Source organism: Sapajus apella, unplaced genomic scaffold, assembly GCF_009761245.1.
Source record: "Sapajus apella isolate SASKATOON/1434 unplaced genomic scaffold, GSC_monkey_1.0 scaffold102, whole genome shotgun sequence".
Classification (NCBI taxonomy): Eukaryota; Metazoa; Chordata; class Mammalia; order Primates; family Cebidae; genus Sapajus; species Sapajus apella.
The window spans coordinates 2554800-2579975 of NW_022437042.1; the positions used below are offsets into that span (position 1 = coordinate 2554800).

At 40.8% G+C, this 25176-nt stretch overlaps 1 long non-coding RNA gene and 1 pseudogene across 2 annotated transcripts; both read left to right on the forward strand.

Annotated features, from left to right (window-relative positions):
- The first annotated feature begins 5374 nt into the window (after positions 1–5374).
- Positions 5375–18887, forward strand: LOC116536602. The gene is made up of 3 exons (XR_004262724.1): positions 5375–5389; positions 5683–5687; positions 18569–18887. It is a non-coding gene; the product is annotated as an uncharacterized LOC116536602 (long non-coding RNA).
- Positions 6668–7291, forward strand: LOC116536600 (annotated as a pseudogene). The gene has a single exon (XR_004262721.1). The product of XR_004262721.1 is annotated as a 60S ribosomal protein L17 pseudogene (transcript).
- Positions 18888–25176: the final 6289 nt, after the last annotated feature.

Here is a 25176-nt window from a genome sequence, read left to right on the forward strand (position 1 = left end):
TTTATTTTTTTTCCCATTTATTTTATTGCATTTTACATTTTGGGGTACATGTGAAGAACATGCAAAATTGTTGCATAGGAACACACGTGGCAGTGTGATTTGCTGCCTTCCTCCCCATCACCTACATCTGGCATTTCTCCCCTTGCTATCTCTCCCCAGCTTCCCACCCCCCACCCTCCCTCCCCTATTTCCCCCCAACTGACCCCAGTGTGTAGTGCTCCCCTCCCTGTGTCCATGTGTTCTCATTGTTCAACACCCGCCTATGAGTGAGAACATGCGGTGTTTGATCTTCTGCTCTTCTGTCAGTTTGCTGAGAATGATGGTTTCCAGGTTCATCCATGTCCCTACAAAGGACCCAAACTCATCGTTTCTGATGGCTGCATAATATTCCATGGTATACACCATATTTTATTTATCCATTCATTCATCAAAGGATATTTAGGTTGTCTCTATACTTTGGCTACTGTGAATAATGCTGCAGTGAACATGGAAATGTAGCTATCTCGTCAAGATGCTAATTTCATTTCCTTTGGATATATATCCAAAAGCAGGATTGCTGGATCATATGGTAGTTCTATTTTTAAATTTTTAGGAACCTTCACACTGTTTTCCATAATGGCTGTATTAATATATCCTCACCAACACTTGCCTTTTCTCTTTTTGATAGTAGCCATTCATTCTAACAGGTGTGAGGTGATATCTCATTGTGGTTTTGATTTTTCTTTCTTTGATTAGAGATATTGAAAATCATTTCATATACCTATTAGCAACTTGAATTTTTTCTCTTGAGAAGTGAGTATTTAGGTCCTTTGCCCACTTTTTAATTGGCTTATTTGTGTTTTTGGCATTGACCTATATGGGTTCCTTATATACTTTGGATATTAATCCCTTATTGGATATATAGTTTGCAAATTTTTTCTCTCATTCTGTATGTTGCCTTTGCATTTTGTTGATGGTTTCCTTTGCTGTGCAAAAGATTTTTAGTTTGATGAAGCCCTACTTGTCTATTTTTCTTTTGTTGCCTGTGCTTTTGCTGTCATATCAAAAAATCATTGCCAAGACCAATGTCAAAAAGATTTTCCTCTATGTTTTCTTCTAGAGTTTTGTAGTTTCAGATCTTATGTTTAAGCAATCCATTTTGAGTTGATTTTGTATATGGTGGGAGCTAAGGGTCTGTCTTAGTCTTTTTTCCTATGCTATAACAGAATACCATAGATTGGATAATCTATAAACAATAGAAGTTTATTTGACTCATGGTTTGGAAGCTGGGAAGTCAAAGAGCATGGCACCTGCATCTGGCAATGGCCCTTGTGCTCTATCATCCCATGGCAAAAGGGCAAGAGAGAGAGAGCAAAGGGGGACTGAACTCCCACAATAACTACATACTCCATTGATAGCAGCATTAATGAATTGAAGGTGAAGCATTAATCAATGAAGATTAAGCCCTTATGTCCTAATCATCTCTTAAAGGTCCCACCTCTTAACACTGTGACAATGGCAATTAAATTTCCACATGAGGTTTGGAGGGAACATTCACATTATAGCAGGGTCCAATTTCATTTTTCTGCATGTGGATATCCAGTTTCCCCAACACCATTTGTTGAAGAGACTATCCTTTCCTCATTGTGTGTTGTTGGCACCCTTGTTGAAGATCAGTTAATCATAAATGCGTGAGTTTATTTCAGGGCCCTCTGTTCTGTTCTATTGGTCTGTATGTCTGTTTTTCTGTCACTTGCATGCTGTTTTGATTACTATAGCTGTGTAATATAATTTCAAGTCAGGAAGTATGATGCTTCTAGCTTTGTTCTTCTTGCATGATGGCTTTGGCTATTTGATGTCCCATACAAATTTTAGGATTCCTTTTTCTATTTCTGTAAAAAATAATTGGGATTTTGGTAGGAATTGCATATAATCTGTAGATTGCTTTAGCTAGTATGGACATTTTAACAATATTAATTCTGCCAGTCTGTGAACATGGAATGTCTTTCCATATGTTTGTGTCTTTTAAAATTTCCTCTATCAACATTTTAAAATTTCTAGTATACAAGTTTTTCACCTCTTTGGCTAAGTTAATTCCTAAGCATTTTATTCTTTTTGCTGCTAATATAAACGGGATTCTTTCCTTAATTTGCCTTTCAGATAGTTTGTTAGTTTATGGAAATTACATTAATTATTTTAACTTTTATTTTAGGTCCAGGAGTACATGTGCAGATTTGTTATTTAGGCAAATTTTGTGTCATGGGAATTTGGTGTACAGATTATTTTGTCGCCTAGGTAATAAGCAAAGTACCTAACAGGTAGTTTTTTGATCCTCACCTTCCTCCCACCCTCCACTTTCAAGTAGGCCCCGGTGTCTGTAGTTCCCTTCTTTGTGTCCATGTGCTTTCCATGTTTAGCTCCCACTTATAAGTGAGAACATGTGGTATTTGTTTTCTCTTCCTGCATTAGTTTGCTTAGGATAATGGCCTCCAGCTCCATTCATGTTGCTACAAAGGACATGATCTTGATTTTTGTTTTCTGTTTTTTTGAGACGGAGTCTCGCTCTGTCAGACCTAAGCTGGAGTGCAGTGGCCTGATCTAGGCTCACTGCAATCTCTGCCTCCCAGGTTCAAGCAATTCCCCTACCTCAGTCTTCCAAGTAGCTGGGATTACAGGTGCCTGCCACCATGCCCAGCTAATTTTTGCATTTTTAGTAGAGATAGGGTTTCACCACATTGGCCAGGCTAGACTTGAACTCCTGACCTCAGGTGATCCGACCCCCTCGGCCTCCCAAAGTGCTGGGATTACAGGCATGAGCCACCGTGCACAGGTGATCTTTTTCTTTTTAATGGCAGTATTCCATCATATATATATATATATGATGGAATTGTGTTAAGGTAAGCTCCTCCTAAATGTGCGCTCTCTCTCTCTCTCTCTCTCTCTCTCTCTCTCTATATATATATATATATATATATATATATATATATATATATATAGATATATATACATATATGGCACATTTTCCATGGTATGTATGTACCATATTTTCTTTACCATTGATGGGCATTTAGGTTGATTCCATGTCTTTTCTATTGTGAGTAGTGTTGCAGTGAACATATGTGAGAAACACCACTAACTTTTGCATATTGGTTTAGTATCCCATAACTTTACCAAGTTTATTTATTAGTTCTAGCAATTATTTAGGTAGAGTCTTTAGGGTTTTCTGCATATATGATCATGTCATCAGCATATAGAAATCATTATACTACTCTTCTTATTTGGATATCTTTTATTTCTTTCTCTTGCCTAACTGTTCTGGCTAAGATTTACAGTACTGTGTTGAATAGCAGGTCAAGAGTGGGCATTCTTGTCTTGTTCCAGATCTTAGAGGAAAAACTTTCAGTTTTTCTCCATTGCTTATGATGCCTGTGATGTTTTTTTATATTTGGCCTTTATTGTGTTAAGGTAAGCTCCTCCTATACTTATTTTGTTGAGGATTTTTATCATGAAGGGATGTTGAATTTTGTCAAATACTTTCTTTGTGTCTATTGAAATAATCATGTGGTTCTGTCTTCATCTTATTAATGTGGTATTTCATATTGATTGATTTGACATATTTGTATGTTGAACCATCCTTACATCCCACTTGATCATGGTGTATAATACTTTTAATGTGTTATTGAATTTGGTTTGCTAATATTTTATTAAGGGGTTTTGCATCTATGTTCATTAGGGATATTGGCCTATAGTTTTTTTTACTTGTGATGTCTTGTCTAGCTCATGATATCAGGGTGATGCTGGCCTTATAAAATAAATTTAGAGGTATTCCCTCTTCCATTTTTTGGAAGAGTTTAATAAATATTTGTATTAATTATTCTTTGTGTGTTTTGTAGAATTTTCTAGAAGCTGTCTGGTCCTAGGCTTTTCTTTGTTGGAAGCTTTTTGATTACTGATCCAATCTCTTTGTTTCTTATTGGTCTGTTCAGACTTTCTATTTCTTCTTGATTCAATCTTGGTAAGTTGTGTGTTTCTAGCAATTTATTCATTGTTTCTAGGTTATTCAATAAGTTGTTCATAATAGTCTCCTATGATCCATTTTCTGCATCATCCACTGTAATGTCTCCACTATCATTTCTGATGTTCTTTTTCCTTTCTCTTTTTTTCGACAGTGTCCACCTAGAGATACATTTCTGATTCTATTAATTTGTGTTCTCTTTTTTTTCTCAGTATAAGTTTGTTAATTTTACCTTATTGACTGCCAGTTTCATTCCACTGCTGTCTGAGATGACACTTGGTATGATTTCAATGTTCTTAAATTTGCTAAGACTCATTTTGTGACCTAACATGATCTATCCTGCAGAACATTTCATGTGCACTAAAGAAGAATATGTATTCTTCTGCTGTTGAGTAGAGAATTCTTTATATGTCTGTTAGGTCCATTTAGCCTATAGTGTTGTTCAAGGAAGCTGTTTTTTAATTGATTTCCTGCCTGGATGGTCTATCTATTATTAAAAGTGGGGTATTGAAGTTTCCTACTATTGTATTGCTGTTGATGCCTCCCTTCAGATCTGCCTATATTCGTTTTATATATTTAGGTGCTCTCATGTTGGGTGCATATATATTTTTAATTATTATATTTTCCTGAATAATTGATTCTTTTATCATTACATAATGACCTTGTTTGTCTCTAGTGACAGTTTTTTACTTAAAGTCTACTTTGTCTGTATAAGTATAGCCACCCTTGGCTGGCCATGGTGGCTCACGCTGTAATCCCAGCACTTTGGGATGCCAAAGCAGGTGGATCACAATGTCAGGAGATTGAGGCCATCCTGGCCAACATAGTGAAACCCCGTGTCTACTAAAATACAAAAAATTGGCTGGACGTGGTGGCACACACCTGTAGTCCCAGCTACTTGGAAGGTTGAGACAGGGGAGTCGCTTGAACCCGGGAGGTGGAGGTTGCAGTGAGCCGAGATTGCACTACTGCACTCCAGCCTGGATGACAGAGCGAGACTCCATCTCAAAAATATGTATATATATATATGTAGCCACTTTGTTCTATTTTGGTTATGATTTGTATGGAATATCTTTTTTTCTCATTCCTTCACTTTAAGCCTATGCATGTCTTTATATCTAACGTCAGTGTCTTGAAAATAGCATATCACTGCATCTTGTTTCTTATTCATTCAGCCACTTTATGCCTTTTGATTGGAGAGTTTAATTAGTTAACATTTAAAATAATTATTGACATATAAGGACTTTCTATTGCTATTTTATTGTTTTTTTATCTGTTTTGCAGTTTTCATTTCTCTCTTGCTGTCATCTTTTGTTATTTGATTTTTTTTGTAGTTTATCATCTATTGATAGAACCACTTACAGCAATCTCCACGTAATTTGTCTCCCTGCCTCTGTAATTGCACTTCTTCAATTCTATTGCAAATTTATTTAAGCCAGTTTAGCTTCTCACAACATCAGGTACTTTTCAGTGATATCAGTAGCTTCTAATGACTCAAGATAGCCGTGGAATTTAGTCCTTCCTCATCTCCCACAATCTCCCAACAATCAATCATGCATTTTTTAGCACTTAGACATAGTCTTGAAACCTGTCTTCATAAGCTCCATTAAACTCCATGTAAGAACAGTTCACTTGAAGCACATGCAGCAGTTCTCCAGTAGTAGCATTTTAGCTAACTGTCTGGCCAGACCAGGTGATGGAATCTTTCATTAAGGGTCAGGCTCTAGGAGCTAGTAGATTCCTAGAACTAAGATGCCACTCTGGGATAACCAGTTTTTTAGGTTTCATTCATGTGTGGGTAGAGAGAAGTGTCCATCCATGTATCTAGAAAGCCATTTAATTAATTAATTACTTTTTTATACTTTAAGTTCTGGGATACATGTGCAGAACGTACAGGTTTGTTACATAGGTATATGTGTGCCATGGTGGTTTGCTGCATCCATCACCTTATCATCTACATTAGGTATGCTATCCCTCCCCTAGCCCCGACCCCCCGACAGGCGTCGGTATATGATGTTTCCCTCCCTGTGTCTGTGTGTTCTTAGTGTTCAGTTCCCACTTATGAGTGAGAACATGTGGTAGAACACCATTTATTTCATGAATGAATGACTCTTTTATGTTAATGAGCAAACTGTAGGTTTAGGTAGATTGGTTGCATTTTTTTAGTAGCTACCTCCGGAGTATGGACTCACAATTAGTGTCTTTATATGTAAACTAAGTGCTGCTGGAATGTGTTCTTCATTGGGGGTACTTCAGATATTAACTGCCCCTGGAGTATATGTATATCTACATGTACATGTGTATAAGTATATGTGTATCTCACACTGTCTCTGGCGAGTTTTTTGTTTTTTTGTTTTTTAGGGGGCAGAGACTTGCTCTGTTGCCCAAGCTGGAGTGCAGTGGCACGATCTCAGCTCACTGCAACCTCCATCTCCCGGGTTCAAGTAATTCTCCTGCCTCAGCCTCCCAAGTAGCTGGGACTACAGGCATGTGCCAACACGCCCAGCTAATTTTTTGTGTTTTTAGTAGAGATGGGGTTTCACTGTGTTAGCCAAGATGGTCTTGATCTCCTGACCTTGTGATCCGCCTGCCTCGGCCTCCCAAAGTGCTGAGATTACAGATGTGAGCCACCGTGCCTGGCCTGAGTATTTTTAAGTAAATTGTAGACTGTATAACAAGTCGCTCTTTCCCTAAGCGGCCTGAAGTAATCTGTGAAAATGGTTCGCTATTCACTTGATCCGGAGAACCCCACAAAGTCATGCAAATCAAGAGGTTCCAATCTTCGTGTTCACTTTAAGAACACACGTGAAACTGCCCAGGCCATCAAAGGTATGCATATACGAAAAGCCACGAAGTATCTGAAAGATGTCACTTTACAGAAACAGTATGTACCATTCCGACGTTACAATGGTGGAGTAGGCAGGCCCAGGCCAAGCAGTGGGGCTGGACACAAGGTCGGTGGCCCAAAAAGAGTGCTGAATTTTTGCTGCACATGCTTAAAAATGCAGAGAGTAATGCTGAACTTAAGGGTTTGGATGTAGATTCTCTAGTCATTGAGCATATCCAAGTGAACAAAGCACCCAAGATGCACCACTGGACCTACAGAGCTCACGGTCGAATTAACCCATACATGAGTTCTCTCTGCCACGTTGAGATGATCCTTACTGAAAAGGAACAGATTGTCCCTAAACCAGAAGAGGAGGTTGCCCAGAAGAAGAAGATATCCCAGAAGAAACTGAAGAAACAAAAACTTATGGCACAGGAGTAAATTCAGCCTTAAAATAAATGCAACTAAAACGAAAAAAAAAAAAAAAAACAAGTCTACCCTCCCATATATATCCGTCTACATTGTTCCCCTACATAAAACTCTTTTCTTTCACAATTCCTTGTTGCCTACAAAATAAAGTCCAAATTCCTTCAAGTGGCATACAGAACTGCCCCTGTCTAGAATGGCCCCTACCTCCTCCTTCTTTGTGCTTTATGCTCTAGTGGAGAATTGCCAAACTGCTTGTACTTAGCCTTCATCAACAGTACTGCCGTATGCCTGTGTTTTGTGCTCATGCTGTCCCCCTGCCTGGTACACCTTTCCTACCCTCACCTGGCTAACTCTTATTCATCTTCTATGACTCAACTCCAGGCATCAATCCTTTCAAAAAGCCTTTCCTGTAACCTCATTTGGAGTTAAACTTACTCGTTTTATCTAACACTTGTGTAGTGCTTACTCTGTGTCAGGAATTATTCTAAGCACATTTAAATCTCACAACTCTATGAATAAGGTTTTGATATCTTGATTTTCAGATGAGGAAACTGAGGCACACAGAGGTTTAACTTGCCCACATTCACATAATTTGTAAGTGAAAAATCCACACTTCAGATCCAGGATGTCTGGTTTTGAAACTGCCTTTGCAAAAATTATAACAGTGAGAAAATTATGGCAATGGGGAGATCTGATCTGGCCAATCCCCATCTTACTTTTAGCCTTCAGGCTGCCCTTAATTATTCCTGGGCTTGGGCCAACGTAATTTTGGGAGATATTTAGTTTATAGTTAATTTTTGTTTTGAGACAAAGTCTTGCTCTGTCATCCAGGCTGGAGTGCAGCGGTGCAATCTCAGCTCACTTCAAACTTCGCATCCTAGGTGCAAGTGATTCTTGTGCCTCAGCCTCCTTAGTAGCTGGTACTAGAGGCATGCACCACCCCACCTGGCTAATTTTTGCATTTTTAGTAGAGATAGGGTTTTGCCATGTTGGCCAGGCTGGTCTGGAACTCCTGGCCTCAAGTGATCTGCCTGCCTCAGCCTCCCAAAGTGCTGGGATCACAGACATGTGCCACTATGCTGGACCTATAGTTTACATGATAGTAGCCCTGCCTCAAAACTCAACTGACTTTTATAAGCTAATGAGAGACCACCAGGTTAGGAGGATAGAGGAGCCTGAATCCTGCCAAAGTGTAGACATAAACAGTTGCCAACCATTATTCTGGAGGTCACCAGATATGCAACTTCCCCATTTACTCTTGCAGATAACATCACTATTGTAGAACCTAAGATTGGCTTTTTGAGCTATCATTTCAGGTTTTTCTCATGTCTGACAGACTGATGGCTCCACCTGAACCTGCCAGCCACTCCTGTGGCCTCAACCAAAAGTGACTCAGTGCATATGAGGACTGCTTCCCACACCCCTATGTTTGCATCCCCAACCAATCAACAGCAAGCACCCATTGCCTAGCCACCCCCACCCGTTCTCCTAAACTGTCTTTGAAAAACCCTAACCCCAAAATTATCAGGGAGACTGATTTAAGTGATGACTCCATCTCCTACATGGTATGGCTGGCCTCAGATCTACTAAATTCTATTTTAGGGGGAGAGAGCGGGGGAGAGGGTCTCACTCTGTCATCCAGGCTGAGTGCAGTGGTGCAATCATGGTTCACTGCAGCCTCAAACTTCCAAATTCAAGAGATCCTCCCATCTCAGTCTCCTGAGCTCCTGAGTAGCTGGGACCACAGGTATGTGCCACCTCACCCTGCTATTTTTTTTTTTTTTTAAAGATAAAGTCTCACTCTGTCGCCAGGCTGGAGTGCAGTGGCGCGATCTCGGCTCACTGCAACATCCGCCTCCCAGATTCAAGCAATTCTCCTACCTCAGCCTCCTGAGTAGCTGGGACTACAGGCATGCACCACCATGCCTGACTAATTTTTGTATTTTTGGTAGAGACGAGTTTTCACCATGTTGGCCAGGATGGTCTCAGTCTCTTGATCTCATGATCCACCTGCCTCGGCCTCCCAAAGTGCTGGGATTACAGGCATGAACCACTGCACCCAGCCTAATTTTTGTATTTTTTGTAGAGACAGGGTCTTGCCATGTTGCTAAGGCTGGTCTCCAACTCCTGGGCTCAAGTGATCTACCCACCTTGGCCTCCTGAAGTGCTGGGACTACAGGCATGAGCCATGTGCCCAGCCTAAACTCTTTCTCTTTTGCAATGCTGTGGTCTAGTTTTGTCTGTGCTGTGGGCAGAAGAACCCATCGGGCAGTTATAGCTTTGGAGTCTGTGCTCTTAATCCATATTCAGTGCTACTTCCCAAGGGCACATCCTCTGTATTCCTGCAGCATCCTAGGCATGCTTCTATCTTAGTATTTAGCATAGTAATTCAAAAATGTCTCATTGTGTGTGTGTCTGCTAGTCTACCATGAGGGTCTTAAAATGTATTAATATATGAGGCAGTATGGTATAGTGATTAAGATCATGGAGTTTGAAATTAGACAGAACTGGGGTTAAGTTCTATCTCTGCTATGTATTGGCTGTGAAACCTTAGACAGATTATTTAACCTTTCTCTCTCTCTCTCTCTCTCTCTCTCTCTTTCTTTCTTTCGAGACAGAGTCTTGCTCTGTTGCCCAGGCTGGAGTGCAGTGGCACGATGTTGGCTCACTGCAACTTCTGCCTCCCAGGTTCAAGTGATTCTCCCACCTCAGCCTCCCGAGTAGCTGAGACTACAGGTGTGCACCACCACACCCAGCATTTTTTTGTATTTTTAGTAGAGACAGGGTTTTACCATGTTGACCAGGCTGGTCTTAAACTCCTGGCCTCAGGTGATCCACCTGCCTTAGCCTCCCAAAGCGCTGGGATTGCAGGCATGTGCCACTGCACCTGGCCAAATTATTTAACCTTTCTATGACTTGCTTTTTTCACCTGTAAAGTGGTATCTCCTCACTCCTAGCCAGTGCTTTTCCCTAGAGGTGAACATTTCCAATCTCTCTATTTCTGAGCCCTTCATGGTTTGTTTCTGACCATCTGGACAGAAAAAGGGAGGACAATCCCAGCCTTGTCCTAAGCATAAGACCACTAGCATCGACCCTAGTTTATATCCTCTTTCTCACTCTGGAACCCCCTACGGATCCTTCATGATCTGGCTAGAGACCATATAAAGTGGGGCTAAGAATACCTCACAGGGTAATGGAAAGAATGAAATGAGATGATGTATCTAAAGCACCTGGCAGAGGGTCTTACATAGTAAGAAACTCTGAGTAATGCCTGACACTTATAACTTGTTATTAATAGCTCTGCATCGCCAGCAACCAGCACAGTGCCTGGACAATAGACACTTGAGAACTATTTGTTGAACTGAACTATTTTGGAAAACTTTAGGCTGGCATAGATATCTGAAGTATATCTTAGTATATATGACTTAAGAAATGATTCTCTGTAGTTAAGCAGAATGTGCTACCTTACTTTGCTTAGGGCACCCAAAAGAGTTTTACCTCCAAAGAGTAGATAGCCCTGCAACTCTCCAGTCATGCAACTAATAAGCATATCTTTCTGGTCCTTGAAGCCATCAATTTTAATGCAGCTGAAGCTCAGATGGGATAGCTCATCACTTTGAAGTGAGACTTGTTATCGTAAGTCATCTCATCATCATTCAAAATGAAAGAGAACCCCATTTCATTTCCTTTCCTTAGAACAAGGGCTTCAGAACTCCCCAGGGCTAGCTAGTCTCATGGATCTCTGACCTTTTCAGTATTGAAATTCCTATGCAAATTTCCTTCTCAGCATCCCAGGGCTTTGATCCTTTGTGAGATGAATTTTATTTGTCAAATGGATGAAAAATGCAGTTATCAGACATGCCCAGGTCACCTTTGGAGAGTGTTGTGATAACGAATGTCCCCAAATGCGACAATTGATTTTCTCTTCCTTTGAAGATCTTGAAGAGCCTCTAGGTCAACCCCGTTACCATCAGCGATCACTTCTCAGAAGTTTAGGTAGAAAGAGAAAATGGATGAAATTGAACTGAACATGTATTAATCCCAGTCACTGCCTAAAATCTGGCAGTTCAATGAAACCTCTAATAGTCTGTTATTTTGTAACTTTTCTTTTTTCCCTAAAAGATGGTATGTGGAACCTACCACCTACCACCAACACACACACAAAAAAGCCCAGCTAGTGGAGGGTTATGAATTCACAGGCGCTGAGGGGATTTAATGTGAGGAAGGAAGGAATCTACAGTGGTTTTGATCAGGAGAGGCCTGGAAGAGTCTCTAGCCAGACCATGAAGGACTGGTAGGGGGTTCCAGAGTTGAGGAAGAAGATCTGGAAGTGAGGCAAAGGACGTAGTATGCCATAATAATAAACTAGAGTTAATGCTAGTGGTTTTATGCTCAGGGCAAGACTGGAATTGCCCTCTCTTCTGTCCAAATAGTCAGAAACAAACCATGGAAGGTCCAGAAACCCAGAGGCTGAAAATGCTCACCCCTAGGGAAAAGCATTAGCTAGGAGTGGGAGATATTATTTCTTTCTTTTTTTTTTTTTTTGGAGACGATTTCTTGTAATATTTCCCAGGCTGAAGTGCAGTGGCAATTCACAGGCACGATCATAGCACACTGCAGTCTTGAACTCCTAGGCCCAAACTATCCTTCCACCATGTCCGGCAGAAAATAAGATTTCTGATCTTTGTTCTAATGGTGGTCAGGTCATTTAAACCCCTCTTCGATCATTTCCTTGTCAGTAAGATAGATGTATAATTAGGCTACCACACATAGCTAGTGGGAGGATTAGATGAGAGCTCACAAATATCCATTAGATATAAGTTATTGAGATACTATTATTAAAATGTAGATATCACAGGAAGAGAGACCACCTTCAGCCTTGTCAGCTTGCATCTTACTGGATAATTAATGCCAGCTGCTCAAGGACCCCACAAAATGGGTGTCAGGTGCAAAGAAGAGAGAGAATTTTTTTAAACAAATGAAGAAACAAAAGCTCAGAGAGCTTTAATTACCACTCAGTTGTTAGGCAAGGACTATACCAAAGCATTTATCATAAATGTAAATTACTTCACTGTTTTGTGCCAAGACCCTGGAAACCTATTTGTATCTCTTTGGAAGGCCCTGCCAGACGTCGTGGGAGGATCCCTTGAGCCCAGGAGTTCGAGGCTGCAGTGAGCTGTATGATTGTGCTGGGAATTCATGAGAATTTCAAGGATAAGTGGAAAGCTACTGAGGGGAATATTTTGGAGGTTGGCAGCTAGTCTCAGATACAAATAGTTTAATCACTTAGTGTGCCTTAATCCACACTGATCTCTGAGTGACTTGATTGCCACTTAAACTTCAGTGGGTAAACCTGTTTACTTCTACTGGTACAGAATTCTAATAAATGTATTTTGTGTACTTTTGTACAACTTTGTAAATTTTGATTCTATTGTATGTAAACAACAACTATATATCATTCCTTTGAGCCTACTTAGAAGAGAGAACTGGGGGTTGATAACACTTAAAAAGGAGGTAATATCATAGGCAAACAAGTAGCAAACGTTTTATAGGGATGTCTCAGGAGAAAGCAAGCAAGTGAAAGTAAAGTGAGCATAGCAGAGTTGCACTTGGTAGGATCAGGGTTCAGGGAATTCAAGTTTATATCAAGCTATGTCAGCATGTGCCTAGGTAGAGGGAGAGGAAGAAGGAGAGGGAGAGAAGGGAGAAAAGGGGAGAGGGGAGAGAGGGGGAGAGAGAGAGAGAGAGAGGAGAAAAGAAGGTAGGAGGAGGAGCGGGGAAGAGGAGAGAAGGAAGGAGCAGGCACACACACACATACACACACGTGCACCCACGTGTGCATGCAAGCCTGCTGCTCTCCCACACCTGGTAACTGTGTCACAGCCCTCCTGATGCTTGTCCTTAGTCACCAAAGCCACCCCAATCCCCTTTCTAGTCCCTTTGTCAATCACTCCGCTTCTCTGCTACCAGGGAAACCTGACTGAGAGGAAGACAAAGAAGAAGCAGCATCAAATTTCTCTCTAAGACATCTTCACTAGTCTTCCAGAACATCTGTCCCTTGGGAAGCAGATCTCTGAGGTCCGGAAAGACCTTCCAACCACTCCTCTGAGCCACTGCTATGGCTCCCTCCTCTTCACTTCTGGCCTCTTGAGCCAGCATTCAACATGATCTTCACGAGAGGTTGTTGGTTACCTTTCTCAAAACGTATTTGACCAGATTTCTTCATGATATTTCAAAATTTAAAGGCAGAAAACTTAAACTTTAAATAAATTTAAACAACCTAAAAGGGAATTTAAGTAAACATATGACTTTGTTGCAGAGGGTCTAGGCTTCCTTTTTTACAAAAGGATGGGAGATTTTTTTTTTTTTTTTTTTTTTTTTTTTAGACAGAGTTTCACTCTTGTTACCCAGGCTGGAGTGCAATGGCGCAATCTCGGCTCACCGCAACCTCCACCTCCTGGGTTCAGGCAATTCTCCTGCCTCAGCCTCCTGAGTAGCTGGGATTACAGGCACGCGCCACCATTCCCAGCTGATTTTTTGTATTTTTAGTAGAGACGGGTTTCACCATGTTGACCAGGATGGTCTCGATCTCTTGACCTCGTGATCCACCCGCCTCGGCCTCCCAAAGTGCTGGGATTACAGGCTTGAGCCACCGCGCCCGGCCAGGATGGGAGATTTTAAAGCAACTGCTCTTTGACCCATAAAAATCTGCCTTTATCTCCTTTCAATCTAGCCCCCATAGCTGAGAGAATTTTAAACATCTTTTTTTTTCTAGGATTGGTGCCTAAGGGTCATTCCCTTAGGAAAACCCCACCTTTTTTTTTACACCTTTGTTGAATGAAGGAGCTGGTGGAAGTTCAAATTTGTGTGTTAACATGTGACTTTAATTAGAGTCTGAAGATGGCCTCTTGCTAGTAATTTCACACTGCATCATTTTAAAAAAACACAGCACTTTCGTTCTGGTGAAGAGAGAGGCACTGGAATTCATCCCTATTGTCCACTCCCCACCCAGTGTATTTTACAGAAAATCACATGATATTTTTACAAGTTTAGTAAGTGTTATCCATACTAAGTATTCTCTAATTTAGGATGCATTTACAAGTTTAATAAGTGTTATCCATACTAAGTATTCTCCAATTTAAAATAAACTCTCTAAAACTCTTAAGAGTATCAGTTTTCTCAGCTAAATAAGCTAAGTTCGAAAGGTAAAAGGAATATTTCCTCTTATATTGAAGGTGGCATGTATTTGGGAGTAGTGTTTTAATAAGCATTTGTGAGCTCCCTGCTGGTGGATTTTAAAACCTCCTTAGCAATCTCATGGCAACTATGAGGAGTGCCAAAGTGTCTAGAGAATTATTATGTATCTGTTATGGTAACACTAGCTCTGTCACCTTCAACATATGGCATCCACAGTCACCGTTGATGCTGACAACCAGTCAACGCATGGGAAATGAGAAAGAGTGGCTTCTTAGATTTGCCTGAATGTCACAAATACCTGTCATAAGTTCCTATCTGCAGAGTCACCTCACTGCCAAAATTTAGCATGATGAAAAGGCAGTGCTGATATTTGGGGGATAGCTAAGTGGCTTTGCCACTGTTGTATTTTGCCAGTTATTAGGTTATTGTCTTAGCTCCAAACCCATTCTTTTTTTTTTTTTTTTTCTTTTTTCTTTTTTTTGAGACTGAGTCTTGCTCTATCACCCAGGCTGGAGTGCAGTGGTGCGATCTTGGCTCACAGCAACTTCTGCTTCCCGTGCCTCTGCCTCCTGAGTAGCTGGGATTACAGGCACCTGCCACCACATCTGGCTAATTTTTGTATTTTTAGTAGAGATGGGGTTTCACCATGTTGGCCAGGCTGGTTTTGAACTCCTGATCTCAAGTGATCACCCGCCTCTGCCTCCCAAAATTCGGGGATTACAGGAGTGAGCCACCGTGCCCGGCCCCAAACCCACCCTTCTATACCCTACTTTGTGATACTAGCAATAGGACACTGCAAACCACAAGTCAATTTCATCTGCTGGCTTTGTGTTAGCTTCTGCCAATTGGGGGCAGGAGAGGGAGATTACAAAGCTGAAGGAGGAAAGGACTTGCTTCGATGTGTTTGCTGACTGTGAGTTGCCTGTCCTGTCTGCTTGTAGTTCCTATGAGCACCACCCCAACCTTGCCTCTTTACCCTGGAAAGAGCAAGTCCTTCCTATAGCATCGAATGAGTCCGGTTTGCAGTTTTTCCATCACTTGAAAGAACCAATCTCATCATACCCCGCTCATAGACAACTCCAACAGCCTGTGCCTCTCCTTAGAAGTCTGGGTCCCAGCATCACAGGGACCCTCTTCCAAGCTCAGAGATTTCAGTACCAGTAAGCAGATGACCCCTTTTCAGAAGTATGGGTTTTAGCTCCATGGAGCCCTTCCCCCAAGTTTTAATGATTACAGCCCCTTCCCTTTCCCCCCTAGCCTAGGCTTCCTAAGCTTCTTGATCTGTATTTAGATTTCATAAAATTTACAGTCGAAAATATGGTTTGGCTGGGCATGGTGGTTCACACCTGTAATCCCAGAATGTTGGGAGGCAGAGGTGGGTGGATCACCTGAGGTCAGGAGTTTGAGACCAGCCTGGCGAACATGGCGAAACTTTGTCTCTACTAAAAATATAAAAATTAGCCAGCTGTGGTGGTGCATGCCTGTAATCCCGGCTACTCAGGAGACTGAGGCAGGAGAATCACTTGAACCCGGGAGGCAGAGATTACAGTGAACCGAGATTGTGCCACTGCACTCCAGCCTGGGCAACAGAGTGAGACTCTATCTCAAAAAAAAAAAAGAAAAGAAAAGAAAATATGGATTCACATACTCAAGTTGTTCCAAGTATACTTAACATTTTTCATTGGCTGAATTATAAATTTTTAGCTTTTTGCTTTGGGATAATTATCCACTCAAAAGAAGTTGAAAATAGTACAGAGAGGTTCCATGTACCTATCACTCAGCTTCTTCCATTAGTGACATTTTCTGTAACTATAGTGCATTGTCAAAACTGGAACATAATGCAACTAACCAGGCTGGAAGTCTCTCTCTCTCTCTTTTTTTTTTTTTTTTTTTTTTTTTTTTTTAAGCAGGGGGATGGAGTCTCACTCTGTTCCCCGGGCTGAAGTGCAGTGAGAAGATCTTGGCTCACTGCAACCTCCTGCAACCTCCGCCTCCTGGGTTCAAGCGATTCTCCTGCCTCAGCCTCCCGAGTAGCTGGGAATACAGGCATGTGCCACCATGCCTGGCTAATTTTTGTATTTTTACTATAGATGTGGTTTCGCCATGGCGGCTAGGCTGGTCTCAAATGCCTGACCTCAAGTGATTTACCTGCCTTGGCCTCCCAAAGTGCTGGGATTACAAGTATGAGCTACCACGCCCAGCCACCATCCTTCTACTGTCTAGCTCCACAAGTTCAATTGTTTGTTTGTTTGTTTATTTATTTATTTATTTATTTTTGAGACAGAGTCTCGTCCTGTTGCCCAGGCTGGAGTGCAGTGGTGCGATCTCACCTCTCTGCAACCTCTGCCTCCCAGGTTCAAGTGATTCTCCTGCCTCAGCCTCCTGAGTAGCTGGGATTACAGGTGCCTGCCACCACACCTGGCTAATTTTTTTGTATCTTTAGTGGAGACGAGATTTCACCATGTTAGCCAGGCTGGTCTCGAACTCCTGACCTCATGATCCACCCACCTTGACCTCCCCGTGCTGGGATTACAGGCATGAGCCACCACGCCTGGCCCTGTTTTGATTTTTAGGTCCCACAAATAAATGACATGTGATGATTGTCTTTCGGTACCTGGCTTACTTCTTTTAGCATAATGATCTCCAGTTCCATCCATGTTGTAGCAAATGACAGGATCTCACTCTTTCTTATGGCTGAATAGTACACCATTGTGTATAAGTACCACATATCTTTATCCATTTATCCGTTGATGGACACTTAGGTTGCTTCCAAACCTTTGCTATTGTGAACACTGCTACAACAAACATGGAAGTGCAGATATCTCTTTGATATACTTATTTCCTTTCTTTTGGGTATATATCCAGTAGTGGGATTGCTTGATCATACAGTAGCTCTCATGTGCATAGATTTGTGTAACCACTACCACTACAATGAAGAGACAGGGCTGTTCCATTAGTACAGCGGAAGTTCCTCATGCTACCCCTTTATTTTCACTTCCTCCCTTCCCTACAACTAACCCTGGCAGCCACTTGTATAGTCTCCATCTATATAGTTTAGTCATTTTGAGAATGCTATATAAATGGATTCATACATTATGTGACATTTTGAGACTGTCTTTTTTTTTTTTTTTAGACCAAGTGTCCCTCTGTTGCCTAGGCTGGAGTGTGGAGGACAGTGGTGTGATCTCAGCTCACTGCAACCTCCGCCATCCAAGTTCAAGTGATTTTCCTGCCTCAGCCTCCCAAGTAGCTGGGATTACAGGCGTGCGCCACCAAACCCAGCTAATTTTTGTATTTTTGATAGAGTCAGGATTTCACCTGTTGGCCAGGCTGGTCTCAAACTCCTGACCTCAGGTGATCCACCCACCTCAGCCTCCCAAAGTGCTAGGATTACAGGCATGAGCCACCATGCCTAGCCTCTTCTTTTTTCTTTTTCTTTCTTTCTTTTTTTTTTTTTTTTTTTTTTGAGATGAAGTTTCACTCTGTCACTTAGGCTGGAATGCAGTGGTGTGATCTCAGCTTACTGCAACCTCCACCTCCCAGTTTCAAGTGATTCCCCTGCCTCAGCCTCCCGAGTATCTGGGATTACAGGCGTGTACCATGATGCTCTGCTAATTTTTATATTTTTAGAGACTGGGTTTCACCATGTTGGCCAGGCTGGTCTCAAACTCCTAAGCTCAAATGATTGGCTCACCACAGCCTCCCAAAGTGCTGGGATTACAGGTGTGAGCCACCATGCCCAGCCTCCTGTGTTCTCTTCTAAAAGCTTTATAGTATTACATTTAAATCCAAGATCGAATTTTAGTTAATTTTTGTATAAAGTATGAGGCTCAGGAATAGGTTTATTGTTTATTTCTGCCTGTGGATGTGCAAATTTCCCAGCACCATTTGTTGAAAAGAAAATTCCCATGTTTCTGGGGTCCCATGACCACCCCAGTTGTAACTCACTAGAAGGAGTCACAAGAGTCAATATAGCAGGTTTTACTCACTGCTAAAGTTTATTAGGGAAAGGAAGCAGAGCAAAATCAACAGGAAAAATGCATGCATTGGACAGAGTCCAGAGAGGTCAGGCATAGACTTCCCCATCTGAAGCCACACAGGATGTGCTTTCTCTCTTGCAGGGAACTCCAGGAGCATGTGAGGAATAACTCTGCCCAGAGAAACCTGTTCAAATCCCAGGGTCTGAGGCTTTTATGTGTAGAGGAACAGCTCTGTCATGGCAACCTGGCAACACAGACCACACAGACAAAGACTTGACCTGCAGTTTATCTGAATCTTGGCAGAACTTGTGATCTTCCCAGTATACAAGAGGATAAGCGGTCCCTTTTGTTTTGATGTAGCCCTTTTTGGTGTGTGAAATAAGGACCACAGGGAGCTGGCACCTTTGGCTACTCTTCTTTTCACTCTCCATATAAGTAGTAAACTGTTTGAATCTTAAAAGCGCTCATGGTGTCTTTTTTATTGGCAAAGTCTGTCAGGCCTTAGCCTTTTCTCATACTTCACCAAATTACTTTTGCATCTTTGTCAAAAGTCAGTTGGACATATCTGTGTGAATCAGTTCTTTTTAACAGCTTTACTGAAGTGTGATTGGCATACAATAAACTGCACATATTTTAAGTGTACAATCTTATTTTGATCCTCAAAGGGTCTCACTTTGTCACCCAGGCTGGCATGCAGTGGCACAAACATGGATTACTTCAGCCTTGACATGCTGGGCTTAAATGATCCTCCCATCTCAGCCTCCTAAGTGTCCAGGAGTTACAGGCATACACACCATGACTGGCTAATTAAAAAAAAAAATTAGTCCAGACGTGGTCTCACTGTGTTGCCCAGGCTGGTCTCAAACTCCTGAACTCAAGCAGTCCTCCCACGTCGGCCTCCCAAAGTGCTAGGATACAGGGGTGAGCCACCGCACCTGGCCTAGTTTGTGTTTTCTAAGAATTTATATGTTTTGCCTGGGCATGGTGGCTCACGCCTGTAATCCCAGCACTTTGGGAGACCAAGGATAACTTTGAGGTCAGGAGTTCACAGCCAGCCTAGACAACATGGTAGAAACCTGTCTCTACTAAAAACACAAAAAATAGCCAGGTGTGGTGGTGCACACCTGTAGTCCCAGCTACCTTGGTGAGGTGGGAGAATCATTTGAACCCAGGAGACAGAGATTGCAGTGAGCCGAGACTGCACCATTGCACTCCAGCCTGGGCAACAGAGTAAGACTCTATCTCAAAAAAAAAAAAAAAAAAAAAAAAAACAACCAAAAAACAACAAAAAAATTTATACATTTTGATTCATACATCACTTTTTTCTGACTTCTTTCACTGGGCATAATAATTTTCAGATTCACGTATGTTTTTATATATATCAATAATAGTCCATTTCTTTATTGCTGAGTAGTATTTTGCTGTATGGCTATACCACAATTTATCCATTTACATGCTGATGCACATTTGGGCTCTTTCCAGTTCGTAGCTATTGCAAATAAAGCTTCTATGAACATTTGTATATAAGACTGGAGTGCAGTGGTACGATCCCCAGGCTTGAGTGCAGTGATGCAATCTCGGCTCACTGCAACCTTCACCTCACAGGTTCAAGCGATTCCCCCGCCTCAGCCTCCTGAGTAGCTGGGACTACAGGTATGTGCCACCAAACCCAACTAATTTTTGTATTTTTAGTAGAGATGGGATTTGACCATGTGGGTCAGGGTGGTCTTGAATTCCTGACCTCAAGCAATCCACCCTCCTCAGCCTCCCAAAGTGCTGCGATTCCAGGCGTGAGCCAGCATGCCTGACCTAAATGGTATTTTTAAATTTCAATTTCAGTTGTCAAATACTAGTATATAGAAATGAAATTTTAAAAGACATTAATGATGTAGCCTGCAACCTTGCTAAACTCACTTTTCAGTTCCAGAACATTTTTAGATTGTAACTGATTTTCTGCATATGAGCAGTTATCTGCAAGTAAAGGGAATTGTACTTTTTCCTTTATCATTTGTGAGCATTTATTGCATTTTGTTGCCTGATTTCTCTGGTCAGACCCTCCAATACAATGTTTGCTGTGCTCTGGATGCATCCCTCAAAATTCATGTGTTGGAAACTTGATCCCTAGTGCAGCAGTGTTGAGAAGTGCGGCCTTTTAGGAGATGTTTAGGTTTTGAGGGCTCTGCCTTCTCAATGGATTAATGCCATTATAAAAAGGGCTTGTGGGAGTGGGTTTGCTCTCTTCTGCCACATGGGGACACAGCATACCTCTCTTGCAGAGGATGCAGTGTTAGAGGCATCATCTTGGCAGCAGAGAGGTCAGGCTCTAACATGCCACTGACTTGATCTTGGACTTCACAGCCTTCAGAATTATCAGTAATTAATTTCTGTTCTTTATAAATTACCCATTCTCAGGTATTCTGTTATAACGGCACAAAACAGACTAAGACAATGCTGACTATAAGAGGTGAAAACACCCTTGACTTGTTACTGATTGTGTAAGGAAAGCATTCAGTCTTTCACCATTAAGTATGTTAGGTGTAGGATTTTCACAGATGCACTTTAATAGGTTGAGGAAGTTTCCTTCTACTCTTATTTTGCTGAGAGTTGTTACTAGCAATAGATGTTGAGTTTTGTCAAATGATTTTTCTGTATCTATTGAGATGAGCCCATGGCTTTTCTTTGTTAATTTATTAATATGGTCAATTATACTGAGTGATTTTCAAATGTAAACTAACCTTGCATTCCTGATATACACCACACTTACACATGATATTTTTTTTTAATTTTTAATTTTTGTGGGTACATAGTAGGTATATATATCTATGAGGTACATGAGATGTTTTGACATAGTCATGCAATGTGAAATAAGCACACCATGAAGAATGGGGTATCCATCCCCTCAAGCATTTATCCACTGAGTTGCAAACAATTCAGTTACACTCTTTGAGTTATTTTTAAATGTATAGTTAAGTTATTATTGACTATAGTCACCCTGTTGTGCTATCAAATATTAGGTCTTAGTCATTCTTTCTACTGTTTTTTTTTTAGACCTATTATATTTTTATATGCTTATATTGCTGGATTTAATTTGCTAAGATTTTTTTTTTTTTTTTTTTTTTTTTCTTTTTTGAGATGGATTCTTGCTCTGTCACCCAGGCTGGAGTGCAGTGGTGGGATCTTGGCTCACTGCAACCTCCACCATCAGGGTTCAAGCAATTCTCCTGCCTCAGCCTCCCCGAGTAGCTGGGATTATACGTGCCCACCACCACACCTGGCTAATTTTTTGTATTTTTAGTAGAGACAGGGTTTCACCGTTTTAGCCAGGATGGTCTCGATCTCCGGACCTGGTGATCTGCCCACCTTGGTCTCCCAAAGTGCTGGGATTACAGGCGTGAACCACTGCGCCCAGCCAATCTGCTAAGATTTTGTTGGAGTTTTTTGTGTCTAAGTTCACGAGGGGCTATTGGTTTGTAGTTTTATCTGTCTTGCTTCTGTATCATGGTAATGCTGTCCTCATAGAATGAGTTAGGAAATACTTCCTCCTTTCAATTTTCTGGAAGAGTTTAGGTAAAATTGATGTTATTTCAAACCTTAAGTTTTTGATAGTGATAACCAGTGTAAACATCTGGGTCTGGCGTTACTAAACTGCAGTTTTCTAGTGAGAAGCTTTTTAACTACAAATTCCATTTCTATGATAGGTTTGGGGTATTCATGTTTGTGTGTTTGTATGTGTGTGTATGTATTTATAGATAGATAGATAGATAGATAGATAGATGTAATCTCCTTTAATGAGCTTTAGTAGTTTATATCATTCAAGCAATTAGCCCATCTCATCTAAGTCCTCAAGTTTATTGATATAAATGTGTTTATAATATTCCCTTATTAACCTTTTAATATTTGTAGAATCTGTGTTAAGATTTCTATCTCATTCATGACATTGGTCATTTGTGTCTTCTCTTTTTCCTGATCCACATAGCCAGAGTTTTATCAATTTTGCTTATTAACTGAGAGAACCAGCTTTTGGGTTCATTACATTTCTCTAAGGATTTTCTGTTTTCTATTTTATCAATTTCTGCTTCTTACTTTTGGCTTAATTTGATCTAGTTTTTCAATTTATTAATGTGGAAATGATGTCATTGATCAGAAATCTTTTTCCTTTTCTTACATATGAATGTAGTGCTATAAATTTTCCACTATATATTGCTTTATGGCATTTCATATTTTAATATATTGTATTTCCATTTTCATTCAGTTAAATATGCTTTCCAATTCCCCTTTTGATTTTTTCTTGGATTCATGTTTTGTTTTTAAGTATGCCATTTAGCTTCCAAATATTTGAGGATTTTCCAGCTATCTTTGTTATTAGAATATAATTTAATTCCATTGACATCAGAATACATACTTTGTATTACTTGAATACAGTTTTTACTTCAGGTATTTTGAAGCTTTGTTAAGTACACAAACATTTAGGACAGTTATGCACTCTTGATGAATTGACCCCTTTTTTGTCATCATCCTACTGTGATATTTGCCGCTTTGAAATCTACTTGTCTGTCACTAACATAGCCATCTGTCTTTCCTGCATCTGGTGTTAGCATTAATTAACTAGATCTATTAGTTTTCCGTGGCTACTATAACAAATTACTGAAATGTTGGTGGCTTAAAAAAAATTTCGGCCGGCCACCATGGCTCACCCCTGTGATCCCAGCACTTTGGGAAGCTGAGACAGGTGGATCACGAGGTCAGGAGATTGAGACCATCCTGGCTAACACTGTGAAACCCCATCTCTACTAAAAATACAAAAAATTAGCCAGGCAAGGTGATGTGTGCCTGTAGTCCCAGCTACTTGGGAGGCTGAGGCAGGAGAATCCCTTGAACCCAGGTGGCAGAGGTTGCAGTGAGCTGAGATTGCACCACTGCACTCCAGCCTGGGCAACAGAGCAAAACTCTGTCTCAAAAAAAAAAAAAAAAAAAAAAAAAATTATTCTCCCATGATTCTGGAGGTGAGAAGTCCAAAATCAAGGTATAGGTAAGACCACACTTCCAGCATAGGGTCTAGGGGAGAATATGTTCCTTGTCTCTTCCAGCTTCTGGCGTCTGTCAGCATTCTTTGGCTTGTGGCTACAGCTCCATCTCTTTCTCTGCTCCGTGTTCATATTGCCTTCTCTTCTGTGTTAGTGTAGCTAAATTAGTTCTCTTTCTCTCCCATAAGGATACATGTGATTGCATTTAGGGCCTACCTGGACAAGCTCCTCTCAAAAGCCTTAAGTTAATCACATGTTTTGCTATGTAAGGTAATAGCTACAGGGTTCTGGGGATTAGGACATAGACATATCTTTGGGGCCTCCATTGAGTCCACTACACATGGTATATCTTTCTCCATCCCTTTTTTTTCCACTGGTTTGTGTATTTAAAGTGTGTTTGTTGTGAATAGCATACACTTAGGTCCTGCTTTTTAATCCAGTCTGATGGTCTTTTTCTTTTTCTCTCTTTTTTTTTTTTTTTTTAAGACAGGGTCTTGTTCTGTCCTGCAGGTTGGAGTCCAGTGGCCTGATCATGGCTCACTGTAGCTTCGAACTCCTGGGTTCAAGCTACATATATATATCTTATTGTAGTCTCCATTCAAGTGATATTATATCACTTCATAAATAATATAAGAGCCTTCAAACAGTATACCTAACATTTCCTCTCTCCTGGCCTTTATGCTGTTGTTTGCATATATTTTACTTACACATAAATTATAAAGCCCACAATGCATTGTTACTATTTTTGCTTAGTCAATTATCTTTTAAAGATATTTATGAAATAAGAAAAATATAATATATATTTATCCATGAAGTTTCTGTTTCCAGTGTGCTTTATTGCTTTAATATAGATCCATATTTTCATTTGGGGTCATTTCCTCTGCTTGAAGGATGTCTTTCAGGCCAGGCTTAGTGGCTCACACCTGTAATCCCAGCACTTTGGGAGGCCAAGACGGGTGGATCACCTGAGGTCAGGAGTTTGAGACGAGCCTGGCCAACCTGGCGAAACCCTGTCTCTACTAAAAATACAAAATTAGCCAGGCATAGTGGCGCATGCCTGTAATCCCAGCTACTCGGGAGCCTGAGGCAGGAGAATTGCCTGAACCCAGGAGGCAAAGGTTGCAGCAAGCCAAGATTGAACCATTGCACTCCAGCTTGGGCAACAAGAGCGAAATTCCATCTCAAAAAAAAAAAAAAGGATGTCTTTCAACATTTGCTATAATTCAGGTCTGTTGGTGATAACTTTTTAAACCTTTTCTGTGCTTAGAAAGTCTTTATTTCACCCTTGTTTTTTTTTAAAAATAAATGTTTAATTATGGCAAACTACACGTAACGCAAAATTTATCATCTTAATCATTTTAAAATGTGTAGTTCAGCAGCCTTAACTACATTCACATTGTTGTGTATCATTATCCGTCATTTCCAGAACTGCTTTTATTTTGTAAAACTAGAATTCTGTATCCATTAAACAGCTCCCCATTCTCCTCTACTCCCAGCCCTGACAACTAACATTGTATTTTCTTTTTCTTTTTCTTTTCTTTCTTTCTTTTTTTTTTTTTTTTTTTTTTTTTTTTTTTGAGACAGGGCCTCATTCTGTCACCCAGGCTGGAGTGTCGTGGCATGATGATGTCGGCTTACTGCAAGCTCCACCTTCTGAGTTCAAGTGATTCTCATGCCTCAACCTCCTGAGTAGTTGAGATTACAGGCACCTGCCACCATGCCTGG